Here is a 25,024-nt window from a genome sequence, read left to right as displayed (position 1 = left end):
GGCAGATAAAACGTAATAGATAGAAGGTAGCTCAAAATGATAGATCATGAGGCCCTATAGAGTGACTATAAAGTCTGCCTGCAGTTATTTAACATATAGAGATCCTAGAAATACTTCAAAATACACTTGCTGTGTTATTAACTTTAACGTGCAGAAATAAAATAATGTTGCATTCAAGCTTTCTAGGAAAAAAAAGAAAAGGTCTTCTCCCCAGCTCTCTAGGCCCTGGCTTCAGTAGAGCGGCATCACTTTAAACAAGACAGAAAAGGGACAGGAACCTCTTTTTGGGCTTCTGTCTTAAAGAAAGTTGCTTCAGCAATTAAGGGTGTTTATTGGCAGTGAAAATTAAAGCATTGTATTACAACTCATTGCATGCACTTCTGTAATCCAACCATGTTTCCTTCTGCAGCTCACAGGTGAAGCAGTTCTTTAGGCTACTATGAAAGTATTTGGGGGGAAGAGGGTTAGCTTTATGATTCATTACAAAGGCCTTCGGTCATCCTGCTGTCCACGTCTGTGTGTCTGTCTACTCCTTAACTGCTAAATTCGAACGTAAGGACAACTACCTTCCTGCAATTCCACAGAGCAAGGTGGCTGAGAGACCGGTGAATATAATGCCTGGGGGAAAGGCTGCGACCTGGGTTGAGTCATTAGACATCAGAGTTAACCACCACAAGAGAGAGGTGTGTTGACAACCCATCTTCACTCACCCTAGTAGTCATCAAATGTGGAGATGAGTCCATGGGTTTAGGGGCTCCAAAAAGCCGTATGTGCATCAGTTGCACTGGCCACAGGGACGCTCGCATAAATCACCTTACGTATCAACGGAGGACACGCTTCAGAGGATTCTGAGAGGATCTCTGGGGAAGAGCACAATATTAACACTGTTTATCTACCACTGGAATAAAAAATGTATAATAATAATCATTACCACTGTATCAGTAACAGCAACAGAGCACCAAATCCTGCATTCACAAAATCAGATGCAACCGCCACTGCATCCCACAGGAGCTTCCCACAAATACCCAAAAGTGGACTGTAAACACGAACCATCTACCTTGATCAGATGCTGAGCTATTTGTTCAGGCAAAATTTTCACTGAAATCATCTAAGACAAGCAGAGAGAGGAGATTTTGGCATGGAAAGGGACAAGCTTCATTTTTTGCCAGCAGTTGTGCCCATGCTGGCACCAGAGGAAAGGCTGGCTAGGTTTTTCAAAGTGCCACACTGCTGGCTTCAACACCTGTAGAAGTCAAGCCACTTCCTTGCTCACAGATGTGGCAGACCGCCTTTTGGCACCCGGATGAAGCTCCTTTTCCTTGGGTTTGGACAGAAAAGCTCGATTCCCAGGGAGTCTCCACAAAACAAAATTCTACTTTTGAAATAAAACATGCCATGGGCTGACTCCTGCTGCCTTTTTTGTCATTGCTGTTTTGTCTGAGCGAGAGGTGGGAGGCCAGTTTCTGTCTATATTAATCAATATTCATGTGGTTTCCTGCCCATTCATTCATGTGCTGTAACTGTTTTTGACAGCATAAAATCTGCTGAACGTAGGCAGGCTAGTAGCAGCTGCTGAAGAAAAGCCAATAATCCCGTGCGTACCCTCCAAATCTACCCCATGTTCATATGTTACTAGCAGGCAACGGGAACTTAAAGTGCATGAAACATTAAAGCAAGGTAAATAATTATATTGGTGTGAGGACTTCTATACTGGAGGAATTTTTGCTCCAAATACGTTATTCAGGCTTCTGGTTTTTAGGATAAGGAAGAACATTTTTTCCCCACTATGCCCAGGATTGGGATCTCTGCTGTTCTGCGGTCCCAGCTCTTACCCCCTGACTAACAGTAGAAAGCATGACAGTAAACAATTTCAGAATTAAAATTACTATGAGGGTTAGGGGGGATAAAAAGAGCTCCAGATTTCAAAATGAGTCCTGAGCTGCCCACATCACACTGTGAACAGGCATCCCCATTTGGGTGGAAAGGAATTCATGCTAAAAAAGCAAGAAGGCAGGCTGGCTGGCACACGCTGAGCACAACCAGCGCAGGGAGCAGGCAGAGTCCACCGGCTTGGGATGTAACGCTCGCGTGGAACTGGGCAAGTGGGAAACAGCGATACTATTATCACCAGCATAGTAATGGCCTTGTCACGGAGCCCCTCGATGGAAGATAATACTGTCTTGCTGTGAAAAAAATAAAAAAGCCTACACTGACAGTACTACACTGAAACCCCTGATGAGGGGTTCAAGGCCTATATGACTGTATTTGGCCCTCTTCTCATTCATCAGGGAGGCTGCACAGGACCAGGGACAGGCAGGAGCCCCTTGGCTCCACACTAGCTCTGCGACTGTACGTGCACCACCACAACCAACTCCGTACCCCAAATCCTGCGACCTGTGCAGGCAGCACTGTGCTGGGGCAACCAGGAGAAGCCCCAGGAAAGCACCCCACCAGCAAGCAAGGTTATCTTTCTCATTTTAGCAGGCAGCCTCGGCCTGGGGGACCAAGACAACGTTTGGGAGTCAGGAAATGCAACTACAACAAGGCATACTTTTGATGTAACTAGGAAATAAATAAATCCGTGTATTTTGGTAGAGACTGACTTTCCGACCCAGGCTGTTTCCGAGGTACCAAAAAAAGATGCCAAAAAAGTAAGTGAAAGGCCTTTTAAATGCACTGCACTTTTCACGCTGTTCTTATATTTTTCTTGTCTTTCCTGCTATTTCAGGTCCCTACAGCGTGCTCCAGGACCGGCTGCAAACGGGCTGCTCTCATGCCTGCAGAGACCTGTTCGTGAAGAAGAGTGACAAACGTAGCACACATGCCTAATTTCTACAAATCTCATTTTTCCACTTTGCATTTTCCTCCTCCTTAAGGACAGTTACTCCATGGCAAAATATATTCAGAAGATGATCTCATTTGGGAAAGTGCAAGCAGAGTTAGGCCCCCAAAAGCCATCTCACAGTTCATGCACTCAAATTACACAAAAGATGGGGTGGCCCAGCGCAGAGAGCCAGAAAGCTCTCTGCAAAGAACAAGGTGACTTCCGGAGCACTAAATTAGATGAAGGAAAGCTCAGACTCAAAAGCAAGCTGAAGGTGGACAATACAGAGATGCTGTGAAACCATTTTCAGTCACAAAACCACCACAAGCAGATCATGGTTCCCTCAAGAAGGTGACACAGAGGAGTCCCAAGGCCTACGAGACCTCGAGCGTGCCACGCAGCCACTGCCACCCTCCTCGGCAAGTGGCACACTACATTGCAACAGCAGGAGACAGGAAAAAAAAATAGATGCAGCAGTTATAATGCAGTTTATTTACAGCTCAGCTTTTCAAAGTTTACTAACTGTAGTGGAGATTGTTCACGGCTCATGTCTCTAAAGAAGTTGGGGTCATTCCCTTTCTCTTCTCAGCTCCACATGCAGTTTGTAAGTTTGTTCTGTTCCTTCACCCAGGCTGGCTTTTTGCCCTGCCTTGGCTCTGTCAGATACCATTCTCTGGCCCTCCTCATCCTGATCTTGCTGCTCCTCTGCACCTCCGCATCCTCTCCCCTGGCTCCTGCTGCAGCCTTGGCCGTACTTTTCCCCTCTCCTCACCCTGTGGGTGATGTTGCTCACTCCCACACCAGCCACTGCTGTGCCAATGAGAAAGGTGCTTTCTGTTGCTGACTTGGCTCCAGCCAAGCCCATCTCTCAGCCTGCCCTGCTGACAGCTCCTGGCTGGGCGTCTCACCGTCAGATCAGACCCGATATAGCAGCACTGGACCTGCCGCCAGCCTGCCTCCCTTCACAGCCTGAACCAACTCCCCCCTTGCTGTTGCTCAGGCCTACAAGGTATTCCAGCTCCCCCTGCTTCACATCCTTCCTCTTCTTGTGACACCTCTGCACAGACCTTCGGCGGCTGTAAATCTGAGGAATCTCACTCACCTCCACAGCATCGTACCAATTTATAAGAGATGGGTTTCTGCCCTGCTGCTTCTATAAGTAAATATACCGTTGGACAAATGAAAACCCTCAGCCAGGCCCCTCAGCACCTCCTGTGTTTACAACTGTGCTCTCTCGTCCTCTGGTCCCCCAACAGCTGCACTCTTTGACACACGCAGCCTCCTGAAGCTCCTAGCCAGCCCTTCGCTCTCCACCACCCACGACTCAGAAGTTTTCTTGCCACTCTCGAGCCTCTCGTACCTACGCACTGCCCGGCCTCCTGCTATGCTGAGCTTCTCCTGCCTTCTGAATACGCCTGCCATAATTTAGAATCACAGAATCACCTGGGTTGAAAAACACCATCAAGATCATCGTCCAGCCATTCAGCTGACCTACCAAACACCATCACTAAACCATATCCCTTAGTGCCACGTCCACACATTTCTTGAATACCTCCAGAGATGGGGACTCCACCACCTCCCTGGGCAGCCCGTTCCAATGCTTGACCAGCCTCTCCATGAAGAAATTCCTCCTGATTTCCAATCCAAACCTCCCCTGGCACACTGGTGTGCTAACAGTATTTAATCGGCAGTAATAAACGAGGCACTGATTCAGAGGTTTATTTTATGCCAAAGGAAGAAAAAGAAAGGGGGTGGGAGGAATGTTGCCACAGAGCTCAAGAGCCAATTTCAGATTTGGGCACGATTAAAAAGCAACTGTCTAACACAACACAGGCATGCACCTGCAAACTGACATATTTCAGCACCCGTTTGTGATTATGAGATGTGTAAAGAGTTATTTGCGTCCTCTCATCACTAAACACTGCGCTATCCCAGTGAAGGTACCCAGAATTTTCACGAACATTTTAACACCAGTATAAATCTCACTTAAACCAAACACGACGCTGTATCAAACAATGTGGACGATACCACAGCAAGGCCCAATGTTTTTACATTCCCCAGACCACACCGGTGAGTTCTGCAATGGCTGGAGGCTTGGCACCCAGCAGCTCCACCTAAACATCACTATCTTTGTACATAGGCCTCCATTTTGTGGGGAACCAACCAAACAAACAACCAAAAAAACTGCATACTTTGTTTAATTCAATATCTATTAAGAAAACAAACAAACAAACTTTCCAAAAGTCAGAATAGTACCTATGTTTGGGCTTTTATACACCTGGAGGGATGTGAGACTACGGAGGCAAGATCAGGGCCTTAATGAGAATACAAGAGAGTTCACCCCATGCACATGCCAGAATGATGAAATGTTAATGAAGTGAAAGTGTATTAGTGAATTATTAAAATTTTGTTCCTCTCAGCAAAGTGCAGAACGAGAAAAACCCAGTGAAGATAATGATAAAAACAGGATCAAAACATTTGGATCCCTTTCTCTACCTCCAACAACAACAACAACAAAAAGCTTTAGAAAATCTGCTGTTAAAATTAGCATATTTATTGGCAGCTGCTGCAAATGATCTACTGTAAGACCCAGATCAAAACAAGATGGATTTGGGGGTACAGTGAGATTTAACCCAGTTCTGGGTTAAATTTCAGCTCTCTCCCATCTTCAGTGACCCCTCTCACACCTCTGCTCCTGCTCAGAGCAAGCCCGGGCAGCCACCACACGGCTGACTTGAGGATCCCACCACAGGGAGCGGCGCCGTGCAGGCTCTGTGGGAAGGCTCGGGCCTGGGCACCAGCACATGCCCGCTGTGCTGAGCACTGGCTTCGTCCAGGAAAGGGCTTCATCTCTACCAAGCCCAAGGGAGAAACCTGACCAGAAGTGCAGAGCTGTGGTCGGAAAGCCCGGCTCTAGCAAAGAGGCTGCCCAACTACAGGCAGCGAGGTAACAGGAACAAGCGACAAAATACCATCCAGAGCAAGGGGCAGAAGTTTCACCCCCAGCCTGTCCAGTTCCTGCAGAGATCAGGGAATACGTGAGTTTTAGGGAGAGGTCTGAAAGAGCACAGGACAATGCTTTCTCCCACATCTGGGCCAAACTCCTCTCAGGAACGACAGACAGAATAAAACAAATCACGATTGTTGTAAAATCTCAAGAGGGCTATGGAGACCGGCCTCCTCCTTTGATTAGCAGTGGCTGCGTATAATATGAGAGGAAACGAGAGCAAGCTCTGAGAGGCTGTTCAGTGTGATAGAGGCAGAGGTGCTGGCACAGGGAAGACGCCGGGAAAGCGACCTTGTCCAGAGCAGCCCAGGCAGTGCACAGCTGCACTCGTCCAAGTCAGGCTGAAGGAGGTTGCTGTAGAGAAACACTGAAGGCCGAAAGCACCACCATCTCCGGTCCTCCCCGAGATGAACCAAAGTACCATATCAGTAAAGGATGAGAAGAATGCAGCTTGTAAATATTCCTTTTCACCAATTAACCCAAAGTGCTACAGGTGTGCTTTCCACCCATTTAGCCCTTTGTGGTACAACACATCACCCGTGTTGAGGAGGCAGGGGGGCCACGCCGCACCAGATGCATTCTCACCATGGGGAATCCCAGGGCCCACACGGCAAAACACACATCAGACACTTTGTGAGATAATTTAGGGATGGTGGGAAGGAAAAAAAGCTGTTGTTGCCTCTTATTTACAAAACACATGAGGTACAAATAGGTCCCAAAGAAAGACCCAGCCATCATCTGTCCCTAACACGCTTACCAGGGCTTACCAGCCTACTGCTGCTCGTGGAGCATCCTGGCTGAAGCCCAGGGGACTGTTCCCACTACCTGATCATAAAAAGTAAGCCTTTTGCTCAGGCAAAAAATAAAAAATAGATACAAGAGAGCAGCAACCCCTATTAGGGACCATCCCTGAGCACTATGGTGTCCCCACCACGGCAGGACCCAGAGGTGGGAAAAACCTGACCGTCAGCAAGCAAGCATTCAGCAGCAGCTGGGCTAACACCAGGGCAGACCGACACGACTTTACCCACCTAAAAGCCTCAGCTAGCTTTATCCATCTCCCATACCCATCAGCAGGCCCCTCCAGAGTGGGGCTATCCCATCACTTTATGCCCACCCACAGGCAGCCTTGCTCCTTCATGGGCTGCCCAGGAAGCCAAGGTGCCAACCTCAGGCTAGACAGCTAACTTCAGCCCGAAGCAGAAGTCTCAACACTGACAAAGGCACCTGAAGTGAAGGGAGGGAGGGTCTGAGCTGCCCTGGATCCTGACAGCTGGACTTCTGGCACCGTAAGCAGAGGAGGACTTCCAAGGCCCACAGAAGAGCCACTCTCTGAACACTGTCTCTCCTTCCAGAGCTCCACGCTGGTTTCCCAGAATCAGCTGATCACTTCTGAAAAAAACACAGCCATAATTTTTACATTTAAACAAAACGCTGTTTTGTTGGATTCCTTTTTTATTATGATTTCTGCTGCAGTTTGACTTTGGCTTGGCTGCGAGAGCAGGTAACAAGCCAAGCGCGGTTTCATCAGACATATTTCAGAACTGCGGCCAAAGCCGTGCTGCGCCGCGTTACGTCTCAAGTCACGAACTGGCAAATTCCAGTATCGGCCAGGACGGTCCCATTCCAGCCCAGTTTCGGCTTTTGGAGAGCCCTCAGCCCTGGCTGCCTCTTCTGCCAGCAACGACTCCTAATTCCAGGACATTCCCTATGCCAAAATCACTACGTCAAGCGAGCCAGGCAGTCTCTTACAAGTTTATGCAACTGTTCCATGCTTCCCCCCTCAAAACCCTCTACGAAAGTTCAGCCTAACGCCATAAATACTCTGTTGTGAGCTGACAGCGGAGAAATACTGTTTATTGCCCTGAATCTCCCCGCCTGTAGGAACACAATGAACCAAACCGCAGCCCCTGCCTCTCGCCTGGACCTTCACCCACAGCCACGTCCCGTCTCGAGAGCCACACCAAGTTGGACGGGACCAGCATGGACTGGCATTTCTGGGGTCACCGTCAAAATTCCCACCCCCAGCCCCAAATCCACACGTTCCGTACGGGCACACCAGCCTCAGCACACTTGTGAAAGGCAGCTGATTTTCATAGTTTTAATCCATTAGCAACAGCTAATCCAGGGGCAATTAATTTGACTGCCAGCCCTGCCCCATAACTTTGGGCTGCCCATGTGAAACGCTACCTTTCGGTTTCCTACGCTTACTGAATTTCTGCGGACGTCAAAGAAATGGACTTCGGTAAGGTGATTTACGATCCAGCATGAAAAGCAGTTTGGAAGCGTAAGGACTGCTCCTACTAGTAAAATAACGTATACTTCTGATCTTTCTTTTTAAGGGAAAAAAAACATCTGTTGAGTATCCACACTGAATATTCAAATCATTAATTAGGCTCAAAAGGCATAAGGTGCAAATTGCATAGATTTGAAAACGTGGCCCAGAGAGCCTCTGGGTTTGTTCGGTTTGTTTGTGTTAAACAAGAGCAGGAAAAAGAGGCAGGACAATGCAAGAATTTTACTTCTTGCATCTCACTCGGGACCAGCTGGCATCACAAAACTTTTACAAACCAAAATCGCCAGAGACAAACACGGCAGCCGAGACACCGAGGACCACGAAGGGTAAATCTAGAAAGTACATAATCCAGTCCGTTTCCTTCGCTTTGTAAAAACAAGTAACCGACACGCTTCCTGCCGGCGAACCTTCCTGCAGATAAGGGTGCTCCCGACAACAGGAAATTCTTTTCTAGAAGCAAGCACACTTTCGCTCTGAAGCCAAACTTTCTCCACTTGCACTCCAAAACAGCTGGAGGCAGCACCTGGATGATGAGAGGCAAGCGGGACAAGAGTCAATGCACGACCGCCGGCACCGTGTGCCCACGGCGTGGTACAAGGGGAGGGTGCTGAGCCCCTTGCCTGCAACTGGGGGCTCAGCCCCACGCCGTCCGGCCTGAACAGCCACAGCTGGAGCTCTCGAGAAGCAACAACCAAAGAGCAGAGCACGTAAGCCAAGGGATGCCGAAGGTGGCAGTGGTCCCTGAAGGTTCCCAAGCAGCGACCGGCACAGCGGTGATGTGCTCGGTGCCTCTCTCGGCTTGGTCGCTGCAAAATATGATTAAAGAGGGCAAGAAAATGAAATGCTTCAAGCAAATGCAGGGTTCAGTTTCAAATCAGCTCAGTTCTCAAAGATGTCTCTCCATCAAAAACATCCGAGATCAACATCTGCTACCCAAGAAAATAAGTAAAAGCATTAAAGCCCTTCTTGCGAGTTCCCTGACAAACACTTCTCTGCTGCTCTAAGAGCAAAACCACTCTCCTCTCACACCCAACAAACTTTCAGTAGTCCGGCAAAGTAAAACTTCAGCCCTGTTTTCTCACGTTGCATTCATCAGTAATGAAGTACATTTTGTTCTCCTCTCTCTGGTTTCATCCCCAAACAGCACTCTACAACCAAGCGGTGACTTTTATTAAAAACCATCGCACAGCGCTTCCCACAGCCATTTGCCTCCCATTTTTTCCCCAGGTGAGGCCAGGGTCGAGGCCTCAACGCTCAAGTTCACACCACTTTGCTCGAGTATGGTTTTGTACCGAGGAGGAACAAAGGCAGACTCCACCAGCCCCGGCCGTCCCTCCCGAATCCCAAGAGGCACCACAGGACGGAGGCCGGCCGAGCGAGGCCAGCACCCCGCTGCCTCCCCAACCTGCGCTCGTCCTCTGGTGGGAGCCCGGGACGGCCGGGAGGAGAGGAGAGGAGAGGAGAGGAGAGGAGAGGAGAGGAGAGGAGAGGAGAGGAGAGGAGAGGAGAGGAGAGGAGAGGAGAGGAGCCATGGAGGCAGCGCAGTTTTTACTGCGAGTGACCTTGGTTTGACAGGCACATTCTCAGGTTTCAACAGATGCTGTGGGAAAGGCACCAGAAGCCAACACGTTCTGCAGGCATTTCTGATGATATGCAGACTTTTTTTTTTTTTTAAATAAACGGAGGGGGGGGGGGGAAGTCTTCTCAGTTTCCATGACAACAGTGTCTCCACTTGTCTGTTATTAGATACCATCCACTTCCTGTGTCTAAATTTTTAAACCAATCAGAAAAGTGTTTATAGATGTTGCACTCCTGGGACAGTCCCTCTCCTACCCAAGAGCTGCCCCACGGCCGGGCGGCCTCACGCCCTCACTGAGGCCACTGGGCGCTGGCCTCCGCAGGGCACCGGGCACAGCGGGGCTCCTGCCACCCATCTGCTGCACCCACACCCTGCCCGGGGGGACGGACGGGCAGAATTTAATAGTGCACGGACTCATCTCACCGTTCGATATACGTGTATAAATATATTTTAGTACCGCACAAACTCATTTTCACGGTTTGCTTGGTTTTGTGTGTTACTGATATATATATATATATATATATATATGTAGGTACCAAACAAACTCATTTTCATGGTTTGATCATTTTCATGTGTTATGGATATATATATATATATTTGGTATCAAACAAACTCATTTTCATGGTTTGATCATTTTCATGTGTTATGGATATATATATATATACATTTGGTTTCAAACAAACTCATTTTCATGGTTTGCTCATTTTTGTGTGTGTTATGGATATATACACACATATATATAGGTACCAAACAAACTCATTTTCATGGTTTTTTGCTCAGTGTTGTGTGTTATGGATATATACACACACATACATATACTGGTACCAAACAAACTCATTTCCACGGTTTGCCCATTTTTGTGCAATATTCAGCCTGGGGAACACCACGACCCCCCCCCCCCCCCCCCCCGGCTCGAGGAGCAGGAGCCCAGATCCCCCTTGCCCCGCCGCGCCCCCGCCGCCCCCGGGCGCAGCGCCGCCCCGTGCCGCCGAGCTGGGAGCCGGCCCCGGCGGAGCGCGAGCGGAGCGAAGCGGCCGGAAGATGCGAGAGCGCCCTCCCGGCAGCGCGCCCGGGGCAGCCCCGCCGGCGGTGCCCTTGTCCGGCCGCGGGGCCGCGCCGGGAGCCCCGGGGGGCGCTGAGGGGGGGACCCCGCGGGGCCGGGCCGGGGCAGAGCGGCCCCAAAAGTTTGGCCGGGGCAGCGCCACGCAGCGCCCGGGACCGCGCGGATCGCCTGCGCCGTTACCTCCTCGCCTCGCTCCCTCGCCGGCTGGGTGCGGTGGGTGGGTGAGGTGAGGTGGGGTGGGGTGGGGTGGGGTGGGGTGAGGTGGGTGCGGTGCGGTGCGGTGGGAGCTCCCCGCGGCCGCCCCGCTCCGCGCCCCCGGCGGGAGGCAGCCGCAGCCCGCGCCGCCCCCTCCGGCCGCCCGCCGGGCCCCGGGCCCGCCCCGGCACCGGCACCGCCCCGGCACCGCCCCGGTACCGCCCTGACACCGCCCCGGTGCCGCCCCGGCCCGGCCCCGCCACCGCCTCCCTGCCCGCCGTGGAGCGATGGGGGCCCCGGGCCGGTGCCGGGCTGGAGGGAGGCGGAGAAGGCCCAGGGCGACCTTTGGAGGTCAGAAGGATGCGGAAAGTTGTAACTCGTGAATTCTTGGTGATAAGATTTGGAAAAAAAAAAAAAAAGTGGATTTTTTTTGTGTGTGTTTGTATAATATACGGTTATGTGGGTGGAGGGGAACAGAAAGACGGCTCCTCTGCCCATTTTTCTGGCTCTCAGGGTGGATGTTGAAAGGAGCAGCCCGGCCCTTTTGCTCGTGAAAATCACAAAAACCACCCCCCTACAGTGTGCTTCTCTGCACCCCCGCCTCTGGGGGTCCCAGTTGTGTCCCTGGTGCCCCTGTGTCTGCACAGAAGGCCGTGACCTCGGCTGCTTCCCCGAAACTCACTCCTCACTGTGCGGACAGGCTGGGTTTGTCCCATGGGGCATACACAGCCCTGGGAGCCCCCAGGCAAAGTTCACAGATTTGTTTTTCCAGGCTTCGCTCCTCGCCCAGGTAGGCGGCCGTCAGCGTGGCAGCTGCTGGCGGTGCTCACCATGTAGAAACACCCGGTGTAGTCTTAATGAAAAAACCCCGAGAGGTGGGAGCCGAACATTTTGGCTCAGCTGTCAGCACGGCTAATGCAGGGGGCCCTGGGCACCACGTCAATAACAAGGCGTCTGCAAATTGCTTGTGAAAGTGTAATTATCTGTTTGCAGTATCGCCACATCTGGAAATCCCGCGAATGCCAACAGGAGTCTCCGTGAATGGCAAAGTCCTGGCCCCACTCAAGGAATCCCCAAATCACAGTCATTGTAGACACTGCAGGTGCTGATTACCCTTCACAGGTCTACTCCGTGTCAATGCTATAAAGAAAGCACTTTTTCCTGTACATGCTCATTAACTCCAAGCCAGGTAATTTTCCTAATGAAAGCAGCAGCAGCGTTTCTTTGTCCTTTGATCAGGTCGTCTGAATTGCTCTGTGCCTGTATCTGTGCTAACCGCAGCAGCTTTAAACCTCAGCCTAAGTTCCTGCAGAATTTAGCCACAAGTATGTGCATTTCCCTTCCTCTGTTTGCTCCCAGTGATGCAAGCTTCATTATTCTTTCATTTCTTCTTCCTTCCTCCCACTCAGATATTTGAGGCTTTCTTAGGTGCTTTGTAACTCTCCTTCCCACCTCCTCTTCATTTGGATCCTTCCTAAAGAAAAGAGTGTTTTAGAAGACCCACATTTGCAAGGGAAAAATATTAATAGTGGAAACTTTCTCAGCAAAGTATTTTTCCTGTCTCCAAGTGCATCTTGTCTCTTTGCATCAGCCTTAGCGATGATCACTCTCCCATACAGAGGGCTGCTTTGTTATCTGTATCTGCCAGATGAAATTAATGAAGATGAAATTCTTACCTCTCTCCAAACGGGGGAGAATTTATGATTTATGTTGCAGAACGTTTTCCCATGTCCAAGTCAGCCCATTTCATCTAATTCTCCTTCGCGTTTTTCATTAAGCCTTGTTCTGGAGAGCCTGCAAACCCGGGCTCCCCAGCTGGCAGCTGCTGGGTTATTCCTGGCCTCTGGCACCCAGAGCACCGGGGTCTCCTCTCCCACCCCAAGAAAACCATTCTGGTGTAGGGGTGCTTTGCCACAGGGACCCCTCTTGGGAACATCTCCATGGTGCTGTAGCACCAGGCGGTTATTTACCAAGGAGCAATACGAGGAGCTGTTGCAGGAGATGAGCACGGTAGGCCCGTGCTTGCCCAGCCCTCAGCTCCGTTGCAGCACATCCTTTCCCATTCCCTTTTTGCACTTCCAAAGTTGTTTGCTGAGACCGGACTGGCTGGGGAGCGCAGAGACCAGGTATCGTGCTTAATGGGAGCCACATTAAAATGAACGTAACTGCGGGAGGAAATTGGTCACCATACAAATGCTCACTCGTCACTTCCAATACGGCATGTTATAGCCGTGCTGCTTACCCTTTTTGTTTCTGGAGTGTGTTCAGTCTCTTCACTTGGAAACAAAGATAAAAACGGCAGTGTTTTAGCCACATCATTTGTTTTCAAGGGTAGGAAGATGTCAGTGACTTTTATTCCATCTACCCATTTGCCATTAGTATCTGACTGCAAAACAAGGAGACAATTAAAAATATACTGCATTTTCAGACACACTTAATGACTTTTTGTAGTGCCTCAGTTGTTTGGCTGCCTGACTTGAGTTCCACTGAAGATTTTCATAGGACAAATACTCACATATGCAGCTCCAGGTCATTTCCCTATTGCCTCTCAGACGCACAGAGCACACAGCTGGCCCCCGTTGGTAGGCCTTTATGCCCGACCACTCCACCGCCTGGGCCCAAGCCCCGGACAATGCGGTGAAATACAGGGGGATTACGGTAATGGCATCCTCTCTTTCATGCTTATGAATCAAGTCCCACTCGCATTCCCCATGGACAGCCAGGCAGACCGTTTATGGCCACAAAGGGGTACTTAATTATGCACATCTGTGTGTTCTCGTACAACTTTAATAACAGCGTAAGAGTCACTTGAGCAATAGACTTGCTTTTATGAACTGAAAGGATAAGACTCAGGTTCTCTGGTGGACAATGAAACTGGATTTCTTCTGCTCTTCCTTATTTTATTTTTGTTAATATCACCCTTAAACTTTGAATTATCCTGCAAGTATTAGGGCTCATTAACTTTGTTTCAGCTTGTACTTTGTGCTAATGGGACGGTTTTTTGTAACAAATATGAATCACTTGAAGGCTAAGGCTTAAATGTTTAATAAAAGTCATTAGCAGAATTACGTGCTAGGACTTCTAAGAAAGATGATGGTGTTGTTATGGTTACTGCTGTATCTCTGGCTGTCAGTGGTCTTTCTGACTTACCCTCTGCTTATGTCAGGCCTTGAGTTTTTACCTTTCCACAGATGGGATAACATGGTCGTGGCACGCTCACAGCAAGCTCCAGCCCATGTACCTCGTGCATTCTCCAAGCTCACAGGTGTACATGGGAACAGAGACCTTCATCCTTCCTGCATGACCCAAACAACACTGGTAAAACAGAAGAGCCTTTTAACCACTGAAATAAAGCATATTGGTTAAAAAATAAATATCACATCCACTTTATCTTGCACTCTTATCAACATCTACAGAATTAGCCATCTGCAGATCTGAGCTCTCTCAATCCCTTTTGGGTTCTCATTCTCCAACGCCTCCATTTAAACGGTTCTCTGTAAATTCTCGGGGCTTTTCGTGTCTTCCTTCGCAGGCACCCGCATCCTCCCAGGGAAATCTCCTGCGAGCCTAGCAGGGCCCAACCAAAATGTCACAGTGAAGGGCGCTTGCTTCATTTCCAAAGTGTTTCCTCAAAAATGCGTGCCTGGATTCATCTCCCCTCTCCTGGGTACACTGCTTGACAATCCAGCTATTGAAGTAGCTCAATGTATGCACACAGTAAACATGTCAACACATCACGTTCATAAATTATTACAGGCAATGCCAAATCTGCCACAAAGATTTTTCAACTTTAGGCTGTAGAAGAGGATCTTCAGTGGCAGAAATGCTGAAAGACTGAAAGCGAAAAATAAGCAGAAGGATTTCTCTTAACCTCATGGAACTAGGATCCAAAACAGCACACACTTTACTGCCAGAGGGAAGAAGACTGATGACTACTCAGCGGTGACCGAGGCAGATTTTAGAATAACATAAAACTACAAGAAAACATTCATAAAGCTGTTCTGGTACTGCCAAACTTAGTCCGATGTGCCTGTCTGAGAGGATCGCTGGGAAGCATGGTAGTCTGTGATGTTTTGTAAAACCAGTTCTCTTTTTCCTTTCTGTTCTTTTAACATCCTGAAGTATACACAATAGTTACAGGCATTATTTTGGGTGCAACCAGTAAGATGCAGTCAGTTTTTCTAGCTATTCTAGGTGTAGCCTGAGGCAAAGGGATGCTCACTCTCCCTCATCATTCACATCAGTGCCTGCTCCCCGGCCTGTCCCCTCTCTCCCCCAGCATCCCACAGCTCCCTGTCCTTCTCAGGCCGCCCCCATGCAGATGTGCTTTCCTGCATCTCTTGGGGGTAAGAATTTTGCTCCCTGTTTTTTGTTTTGTTTTCTTTTTTTGAGCAAATTCAGTTTATTTAGCATAGAAATGAATTAAAAGTACGGAGCATCCTAGTCCGCTAGGGCATCCATCTGCCTGACCCCTCCCCTTCTGACTGCCCCATCCCCAAATCCACCCCAGCAGCTCTGGGCTGCTGCAGCCCGGGAAGGTCAGCACATGCATGAAGGCACAGGAGCAGCCAGCAGACATTCAGCCTGAGTCTCCAGGCTTGCAGGTTCATCATTTTTGTCTCTAGGCTTGATGCAGGTAAACCCTCTCTCTCGTCACCATTAACAACTCCCGTCCCAGCCATGTGCACGGGCTCCCTCACTGCCCTGCCCCTTTGAAGACAGCTATAGGGCGTTGTGTCTTTACCTTGTTTTTCCCCCAAAAGGGAACCTCACAGTTCGCAGCCCGCATGCTTGACACAAGCAACAGGACTGCAGTGCTGTGCAGCAAGGGGACCAGAGCCTCTTGGCAGTTCTGCCTTGATAGGGACCGAGAAACCTGGCCACAGATTTCCTCCTCATCCTCCCCTTTCTCACTTGCCACAGTCTGTGCTCTGTTCTGTTAATCTCACCTGGGCTGATATTAGTGACGTGGTTTTGCTGGATCATGTTTAATTATTTGTATATTTGGATTAATTTAACATGAGCTTTACCAGGAGGGGCTTTACTTCTGCAGGCTGTTTTCTGTTTCTAATAAACACAGCCACTTTATTATTCTATGGTTACCTCATTATCCCCGAGAAAACAAAAATTCCAAATTTTATTCGGATGAATCAAAGCCGGTGATCAAACTATCTTGTGAACCAGCTTTATGTGCATCTCATTAAATAATGTAAGCCATAATAATGCAATTAATCAGAAAACAGACCTTTTTCTGCCAGTTTTTTGCTTTTTTGCTTAAATATTTATGCTGGGAGAGTAGCCCATCTGGTTTAGATTGTAGCATGGAATCACAAGACTTACCCACCATCCCCTGACTTGTAATTCTGGAAAAGACTGGAAGTAGTTTGGCAACATAATATGTTTCCCTGCCTCCTGTAGAAATAAATCTCCAGCTTCAGAGTAGATTGCAGCTGACAACTGGGTAATTTCAAGACCTAGGCCCGAGTTACAAAATGGGGAACCAAATCCAGATTCAGATTTCTGGTAACTCATTGGCTGGATTTCATGTTTAGGTTCAGGCTACTATGAGTTAAGCAGGGATTAGCTGTGCTGTCTGTATTCAAGCCCAGGTTTGGACTCGGCACCCTGTGATGTTCAGTGACATCTGGGGCTGCCCTGGCTCTCCAGGCATTTCCCACTACAGTTGAGGTGCTCGTAGTTCAGTTCCTCCAATAGGTCAGTGAACACAAATGAAAAAAACCTGCCGTGGCTGCAGCTATTGCAGGGTATTTGCATGGTGATTGTCTCAGTACCATTAATGCACTACCTCTCAGCACTCATGTAACCAAAGGAACATCACCATCCCCATTGTACAGGTGAGGCATGAAGGCACAGAAGGACTAAGTTGCACGTGGAATGTTAATACACCCGGGAGCTGGTCCCAAACAAGTGCTGCAGTGACAGAGCCAGCCCTTCTCCAGCTAATTCGATGCCACTTGCTGCTGCAGGCGTCTGATCCCTAACAGCACCCTTCTTGCAGAGCTCCCCAAGCCCTTCTCAGAGGTGGCCAAATACCTTTCTTCCCAGTTTGCAGGTGGAAAACACAGGCAAATTCCTATGGAAAGGACTTACCCACTGCAGTGAGTAACTGAGTCAGGAAAAGGACTGAAACGCTTTGAGGTGTCAGGGTGGGACATTTACCCAACGCTAAGGCCTTTCTAAATACAGTCGCTGTTTGTTCCGGAACTGTTCCAGGATGCTGTGTGATCACTGGGGAAATTCAAAGATCCTCACGTGCCCTTGCTGGGCAGGCCGCAGCCGGGCTGGGACATGCCAGGGTGACAAACCCCTGCGTACCGGCCCCTCCGACCACGCCGGCTGTGCCCAGCCACCTGGAACCGACACGGGCTCTGAAGCGATCTGGCTGATTTGTACAGGGCGTGGAGCACGTTGTCCTTTAGCCTCTTCCAGATAACTGGTGTGGCCACTGGTTTCCATTACTAAGTGACCATCAAGATAAAAAGACATTGCTTTTAAGGCAAAGAGGCGAGTGACACGTTCTGCACATGCCGGAGGAGGCATGGGGAGTTCTTCCAGTGACACCTGGGCTTTTACACACAGCTGGGACTGAAACGGAGCCTGGGATGTGAACTGCTTCCTGCTGCAAGAAATGGCACGGCCAGGGCAGGAGCATCACAGCCTGGATCTTTCTCTGTGGTGGGTCAGCTTGGGACACGGAGGGCCAATTTTTCCTCTTTTTTTTCAGTTACTATGCGTCTGGCTTGATGCTACCAAGAGCCACACAGCTACCCCATGTTACAGAGATATCTGTGTCCCCATGCTGAGGGGGGTGCTCTGGGAACAACAAAATTTGTCAGCGCCTTCCCCTGCAGAGTACAACTCTCAAGAGCAAGCGGGACCATTATTTAGACTAGGCAAGATAACACTATGATAAAATATTTGAAACAAAAGGAATTCTTTACCACGTTGCTATTTCCCATAGATGAAAATACAAATGTTGAAGGAGGTGGGAGGTTGCAGCCCGTGGATCTAGCAGGTGCTGGGACTTACTTGCCCATGAAATTCTGGCTCCGTAACATATTCTGTCCCTACAGGAAAATGAACCAGCAGTGAGGTTATGAGCCTCAGGTGTGGGAGACCCAGGCTAAAAACTTATTCTTCAGAAAGGTTTTTCTGAGCCACGGGGCTGTGTCATTTCCAGCAGGGCAACTTGAGGAGCACGCAGGTGGTCAGACCCAGGGAGAGCACCCTGGCCTGCCCAAGCACACCTCAGCAAGAGCCAGCAGCGCTCCCAAGGCTTCCCCAGGCGCTGCTGTGTCCGCGACTTCGGGCACAGGGTACTGCCCTGCACTCCCCTTTCAAGGACAGGACGTCACGGGGACAATACTGCTCCGGCACCGAGCTATGCACAGGTACGAGGGGCACACAGCACTGCTGTGGATGTAATTCGCTCACTGTGAATTAAGTCTCTCAGCATCGCTATGGATACGCTGGCATTGCTTGGCGGGCAAGACACTGAGCAAATCACGTCACAGTGCCCAGAGATGCAGAGGAGCAAAGAGTTCAGCTTCCATCCTTCTTGCCCAAACTCCCTCCTCTACACACCGTTGTGTCTCCACCAACACACCTGAGATGCCTCTGTTCGTGAAGCGTCTGTTGTGCCACTGGTTTCCATTAGAATTAGCTGTTTAAAATATTCAGATGCAGCTCCCACCTTCCTTTTGTTTTTCCTCTGACCCTAGAAGTAAAGATAGCATCCCTGGGCAGCCAGGCTTATCAGTCGGGAGGGTTTGTGGTGGCTGTGAAGAGCGGCAGACTCACCAGTTGTTAGAAAAATCCTCTAATGTTTTCATAGCCTTGTTCAGAGGTGTGCGAAGACACAACACGTTATGGCTCATTACAGGAAAACCACTGAAAAGAACTGTATACGGACACTGCATTTAAACCTCCTTGCTGGGGGAATTATCAAGCAAAAATCAAGAGAGATTTGCACAGGCAGAGCAGCACTTTGCTTTGAAAACAGGCTCGCTGGCCTTAGCCTAAACAATTTGGGAGCAAGGTCGTGTCACTGCAGGAGAGATTCGCGGATTGCAGGGGGGCAGTGCCCAAGGCTCTGCCGGGAGAAAGGCTCAGGCTTTGCCCTGGCAGCAGAGGTGGCCCTGGGTCACCTGCCCCCGGCCCCCGTGAGGGGAGGTGGCATCGGTGAGGCTGGTGGCACAGCCCAGGGAGCAGGAAGAGGTCTGGGAGCCAAGATACGACATAGATCCTTTTTCCTCCCTCCTCCAAGTCCTGCCTGGGTAATGAAACAAAGAGGACACGGGGCCATCAAAGAAATCTCCTGAATGCTACCACCTACCACTTGCCAGAGACACTAAAAGCAATAGGGAAGAAAAAAAACATTATCTCCTGGGAGGTTAAATCAGCAAGCCATTACTAAAAAAAGATAAAGGGAGACAACTTTCCTCAGGAAGCAGCAAGAACAGTGTCCTCAGAGGGATCAAGCAATCAAAAAGGCTCTCTTGCCTTTGTTTCTTGAAGTCAGGAATGAACCAGATGCATATGAAATATTTGAAAAAAACTTGCATTACTTAGTATGCTGTGTTACTGCATGATGAAAAAAGAGCATTGTAACCAATTACATGCTTTAATGAGAAATGGGGCTGTCTCTCCTCACCCCTCTTCCCTGCAGAAGAGATCAGCCTGCTCAGATCTGTTTATTCCCTGGATTATACACTGGCATTTCCTCTCATCGCTGCAGCAGTGCGTTTCACAGCTCCTCCTCCTTTACTCCATCTGAAACAAACTCCTGGAAGCTGAAGGAAGGGCCTGCTTGCTGCCACATCTCACGATGAATGGCTGAAGCTATCTGAAGTCACATAAAGGTGCAACTGCCTTGCTTCAAAAGGAAGTTATAACAGAAATGAATGTGCCCCTTCTCTGAAGAATAGTAAAATGATAGATCATGTAAATGGTAAATCTGGCCTCGTTTCTGCCCATGTTTTGGCCTGAGAGACTTAACAAATGTGATTTGGTGGTAATCTGGCTGGTTCGCATCCTCCCCAGAAAGTGCATTTTAGGGCCCTTTGCTCAGGCAGTGAGTCAAGGTTGGCTCCGTTTTCTCTGACGCGCTAAACAAGTCGGGGTGTCTCCTCCTGAGGCTGTGCTCTGCCTTCCACACAGGAGGGACGAGGGGAGGAGAAGCGAGGGGCTGCCAGTCGGGCTGGGATCCTCACATGCTGCAGATACACACACAGGTGTCCAAGGAGAAACAACCTTGAACTACAAAACTCCAAACCAGAGACCGAATACTTCTAAAGCGAAGTAAAATATTTTGAATTTCCAATACTGCCCATTGTGGTAACACCCTGTATCAAAGTATCTGTGGTTTTTCTGGAATGCAGGGTGGCTACATATTTGCAAAATAATGGGTGAAAGACTCTGTTTGTAATGATATGAGCAATCGCAGGAGCCGTGACGGAATCTCTCTGACCAGTATCTGTTCTGTCACTCATCTGCTAGCAGTAATAAATGATGGGTCTAATTCAACAACATTCACATCTAGTTTTTATCTATATAGAAGTCTCAGAAAGTAATCTTCCATTGCCCTGCAATGAAACTGGCTATAATTTTTGATGAACTGTGCTCTAAAAATGTGTCTGTACTTGTTATCACCATGCCTCGGTTATGAAAGCCTAATGCCAAAAAAATGAACTTGCTTACTACATTATCAGGACACGCTCGGATTTTTTTCTGCTCTCACCATCTGCTTGCTTTCGTATGCTTTCCATTACTGAGACAGTGTATTACACTGCTAGCAGAATTAGTAAGAATAATTTAGCTCCCCCAACAAACATGATAGTAAATACAATGGGCAACACTCTGCTTACTCCTTAGTCTGTGCAATCCACCCGCGTCTGTTCTGTGCCACCTAAATGGGTCAAGTTATTTTCTTAACCCTACAGGCCCAGCTCCTATTGACTTCACTGAGGAAATTTGGGTGTAGATGATGGAGGAATGCAGCTCACATTATGCCTAACACCTAATTTAACGGAATAAGGGTTTTTCTTCATTACTGTGGGATGCTACACTTCTGAGCTACTTACTGAAGTAGGTGCAAACTATTTAAGGCTTGTCTGACATATACCATGCATGCAAGGAAAAGGAAAGGTCTTGCTAGGCTGGTGTGCCCACAGGGCGAGGACAGCCACCAGCACCAGCCCTTTGAGAAGCCAGTGGGGTGGCTGAGGAGGGGCTGTGCTCTGCGGGCAGGCTGGGGGAAGGAGGCATCCCAGGGACCGTGGCCACCTCACCCTCTGACGAAGAGGGCTTGACCCAGCAGGCTCTGCTGACTGGCTCTGATACTCAGCCCCTTTCAGTGAGCAGTTCTGGGCTTTGGGGTTATACCCTAAGGGAGGGAAGTGCTGATGCCAGAAAATGAGACTTACTGGGCCTTCCTGTGGCGCTGTTACTCGTTTTGTGGATTTGAGATGAGAGGCACCTTTGGAGCATATAGCCTAATAAAACTAAAGTTTTGCAAGAACCATGAGCAAAAGTGCAGGCTTCTGATTACAAAATACAAAATGACAATACTTTTATATACTACACCATGAAAAATCCAAGCATGCTAGCAATCTGTAATGACCTGGCCATTCCTGTTTTTCTCACAGATGAAATTTTTTTTAAGCTGTGTATTCTTCTCTCATTCTGCTGGGAAGTCATACACTCACCTTCCATGAATGCTCTTCAGCATCAAGATGATGCTACACCCCTTCATCTCAATCACTTGCACTAGTGCCTCTGCAAGGAGACGATTAGCCTGAATAAAAAGAAAGTAGCAAAGTGAAGAGGTTAACTCTAGCACATAGGAAGAGCAACGCGGGGGAAGGGCTCGGAGGTGAATCTGAACATCTTCTCTTTATTGCATAATTACAGAGAACAGAGAAGCACCACTTGTCACCAGCTTATGCACTCTCCTTTCTGCTGCATTGACTAAAGCTTGTTTTCAGGTTATATCATAAAAGAAAATGAATGGAAGCAGGTTTATCTCCGAAATGAATTGAGCACATGGCCACTGAATCTCTTCACCCATACAACACTATTTTGAATACTCTGAATTAAATCACTGCATAACAAAATAAACAGTAGTATATAAACATTAATTAATATTCATAGTAAGTGAACTTCCTCCCAGATTTACTTCTGGTGAATAGCTCTTGGCTCTAGTCCTTGAAAACCAGTGCTGAAAGAGCAGAGCTAAAGCTGTTATAAATTATCATTTGTGATGGCAGTGTCACAGACTAGAAGTCTATCAATGTGAATCATAGTAAATCAGGAAGGAACTCACACAAAACCTGCTGCTGCAATAAACAACAGGCTTCCACAACTGAAAAGCACTATTGACATCAAGTTCTCAATTCAGTAAAAACATTACTTTCTTTACAGCACATGAACTTCATTTTCATAATATGGCCCTGCACCCTCTTGAATTAAGATGTTAAAAACGTTACTTCCTTTAGCTGTTTGACTCACTCTCCCCTCAGCTGGAGGAGCTGCAGGGAAATGGAGCTTAATAGGAAATTTAAGATATTGATGTACTGTTATTGTTTTAACAGGTTTACTTTGACTTCCTAACACAAGGAAAACAATTTATCTGAGCTATACGTGGCTAATAGCTCTAGGAAACTTGGTTATCTGATGTAGCATCTAGCTTACTTGCAGAAACTGTAACAGATTCTTCTCCATGACACTGTAAATCATAACGATTGCATAAACAGGTAGATCTGAAGATGAGAAGCACTGTTGAGGATCCACCTCACAACAGACTCCCATTAGAAATGAAATGGCCATTTCAACTGCCAACATGGTATAAATCTTTTGTTATTGGGTTGCTTGGTTGTGGTTACTTGCAAATGAATTTGATTATTAGAAAAGGAAGATAATAACCAGGAAACACTTGAGCTCTGCAAGTTGCATATACTTCCCTGTTGACTTCAAAATGTGTCTAAACATATACAAATCAAATCAAGTCTGGCATCAGTGCCTTCATTATTCAACCCAATTCAGTTCATCTTGTGAACTGCAAATTAGTTCTTCACATATTTGTCATGATTAGGCTAGGTTTATGAGTGATTCATAACAGATGGATAGTGGAATACACAATAAAGGATGGGGAAAAAAATCAAGGAGGCTGATGTTTCTGGCACGCCTCCGACGGGGATGATATGTGATGAACGTGCTAAGAGCACTGGCTTCCTTTAAAGGGGCTGTGAATGTTAGCATAGTATTTGTACAGCTCAGATATTCCCAATAAAGACCCCGAAATACCTGTTCCTCAGACAAGGCAAACAGGTTTCCAAGGGAAGATTTTACTGCCTTTTTTTTTTTTGTGTGTGCGTGTGTGTGTGTGTGCACGTGTGCCTCTGGAAAGCAAGCCTTTAAAAAAGAGAAATAGTATTGTTATTATTGTTGGGATCTCACAGTAAAATTCGGCACCAAAAAAAAAGAAGAAAGGGCATGACTGAAATTCCACATGATTATTTAACATGCAGGTGAAAGTATTTGCCTCCATTCTCTGTCAGGCTAAGGCAGAAGATAAGGTTCAGAAAAGTTAGAGAAAGGGCTACTTATACTTTACTAGCGCAGAATAAAGGATGTGAAAGTCACACGGAAAACACAGTCATAAAAACTAATCTATTTCCTTGTGTTCTGCAAATCCTTGAAAGGTACATGCTGTTCAGGAAAGATGGAAATAGAGATTATCTTGGCAAATTGATGTTGTAGTGCCATGACGTGGTAGCTTATAAAGGAAAGACAAGACAGCATGGGCAGAAGACTGTTCAAGACGGAATAATTCTCAGAAGGACAATAAAAGTTGACTCTACTGCATCTCCAACAGCCTAAGGAACAGCATCAGGAAAGGCTATAGTTCTCCATAACGCTCTCACAGAAATCTCACATCCAATGCCTAGATTGCAGAACAAATACTGCCAGCAATATTATGGTCTAGATACTCACTGGGAAAGTCAGATTTCTTCACCAGAGTCAATATGTAGAGCTGCAGTTAAGACCTGGTTTTGGTGAGCAGGGAATACATCATGCAAGAGCTAATCATAGACAAGAATCCTGCAGTGAGCAGGCATGGGCTGGCTCAGTTAAAATTAAATCAAAGAATAAACAAAAATAGATCTGTTACTATTTATTGAACTACCAGGAAACAACTAGTGAAAATAAGTTGACCAAATAATTCAAGGACTTCAATTTAGAAAGGGCTTGACGTTCAGATCAAAGAAACCTTCAAGAAAGCTGGGAGGGGGGAAAAACAACAATTTTAGTGAAATGCTTCAGATCTAACGTGATGAATAATCCCTTCAAAATGGCTATTACTCATAGGGAGATCAGACATCGCAGGTTGCCAGTGCAGTCCTGAAATACAGATTGTCCTACATACCTCTTGGCAACAATCTCTGAGGCGGTCCTGAGCTCTGGGTTCCCTCTGTCCCTCCTCCAAGCAGGAGCCTGCTCCCAGTTCCACAGCGATGGAGGGACCAGGCCAGCTTCAGCTCCACACCCAGTCACACACCCCAACGCGTGGGATGTGCCTCTCGCCACAAGACCCCACATCTCTTTTAAAACAAAGCAAAGTTAATCACTCTAAGTCCAAGTAATCAGAGCATTTAGAAGACATGGAAAAAGAGACAGATCAGCAACGAAAACTGACTTGGAAGTCAGAAAGTGCAGAAATACAGCGGAGACTGCTAAAAGTGAAGCATTGCAAAGGAAATTAAAATGACAAATGGTTCCTCAGCTATATAAATAAAAGGAGAACAAGGAAAAAATGGAACCGCTCTGAAATGGGAATGATGTAAAGATCAGAGATAATTCAAGTACGGCTCCAAATCTAAATGAGTACTTTACTTCAGTTTTCTATAATGACAGTGACACTGAATTTAATGGAAGAAAGCATATATATATATAATGATGGATAACAGGAGAGAAAGAAGGGAGTGGAAATGCGAGGTGGTGTGTTCAGATGGGGATAGAAGGAACAGGATGGGGTGAGC

General features: G+C 47.8%; 1 protein-coding gene and 1 long non-coding RNA gene across 8 annotated transcripts in view; both read right to left on the bottom strand.

Moving 5' to 3' along the window:
- FOXN3 (forkhead box N3) overlaps positions 1-11,129 on the bottom strand; it is a 200,236-nt gene extending 189,107 nt beyond the window's left edge. For 3 of the 6 annotated variants that reach the window (XM_040560098.1, XM_040560103.1, XM_040560108.1), the window contains exon 1: positions 10,950-11,106. The gene's annotated coding sequence lies outside the window, so the exon portion shown is untranslated. Of the gene's footprint in view, positions 1-10,949 lie in introns of all 6 variants that reach the window. The other 3 variants (XM_040560111.1, XM_040560107.1, XM_040560105.1) reach the window with 3 other exon arrangements.
- Positions 11,130-11,562: 433 nt separating this feature from the next.
- Positions 11,563-24,824, bottom strand: LOC121070756. 2 transcript variants are annotated; one of them, XR_005820188.1, is made up of 4 exons: positions 24,412-24,824; positions 21,692-21,780; positions 14,115-14,279; positions 11,563-13,350 (listed from the first exon to the last, which is right to left on the bottom strand). It is a non-coding gene; the product is annotated as an uncharacterized LOC121070756 (long non-coding RNA). The 2 variants fall into 2 exon arrangements; XR_005820187.1 differs by having other exon boundaries at positions 14,115-14,260; positions 24,412-24,820.
- Positions 24,825-25,024: the final 200 nt, after the last annotated feature.

Source organism: Cygnus olor, chromosome 5 (genome assembly GCF_009769625.2).
Source record: "Cygnus olor isolate bCygOlo1 chromosome 5, bCygOlo1.pri.v2, whole genome shotgun sequence".
NCBI classification, from domain to species: Eukaryota; Metazoa; Chordata; class Aves; order Anseriformes; family Anatidae; genus Cygnus; species Cygnus olor.
The sequence above is the reverse complement of the archived record's forward strand: the minus strand, read 5'-3'. Positions and strand labels throughout refer to the sequence as shown.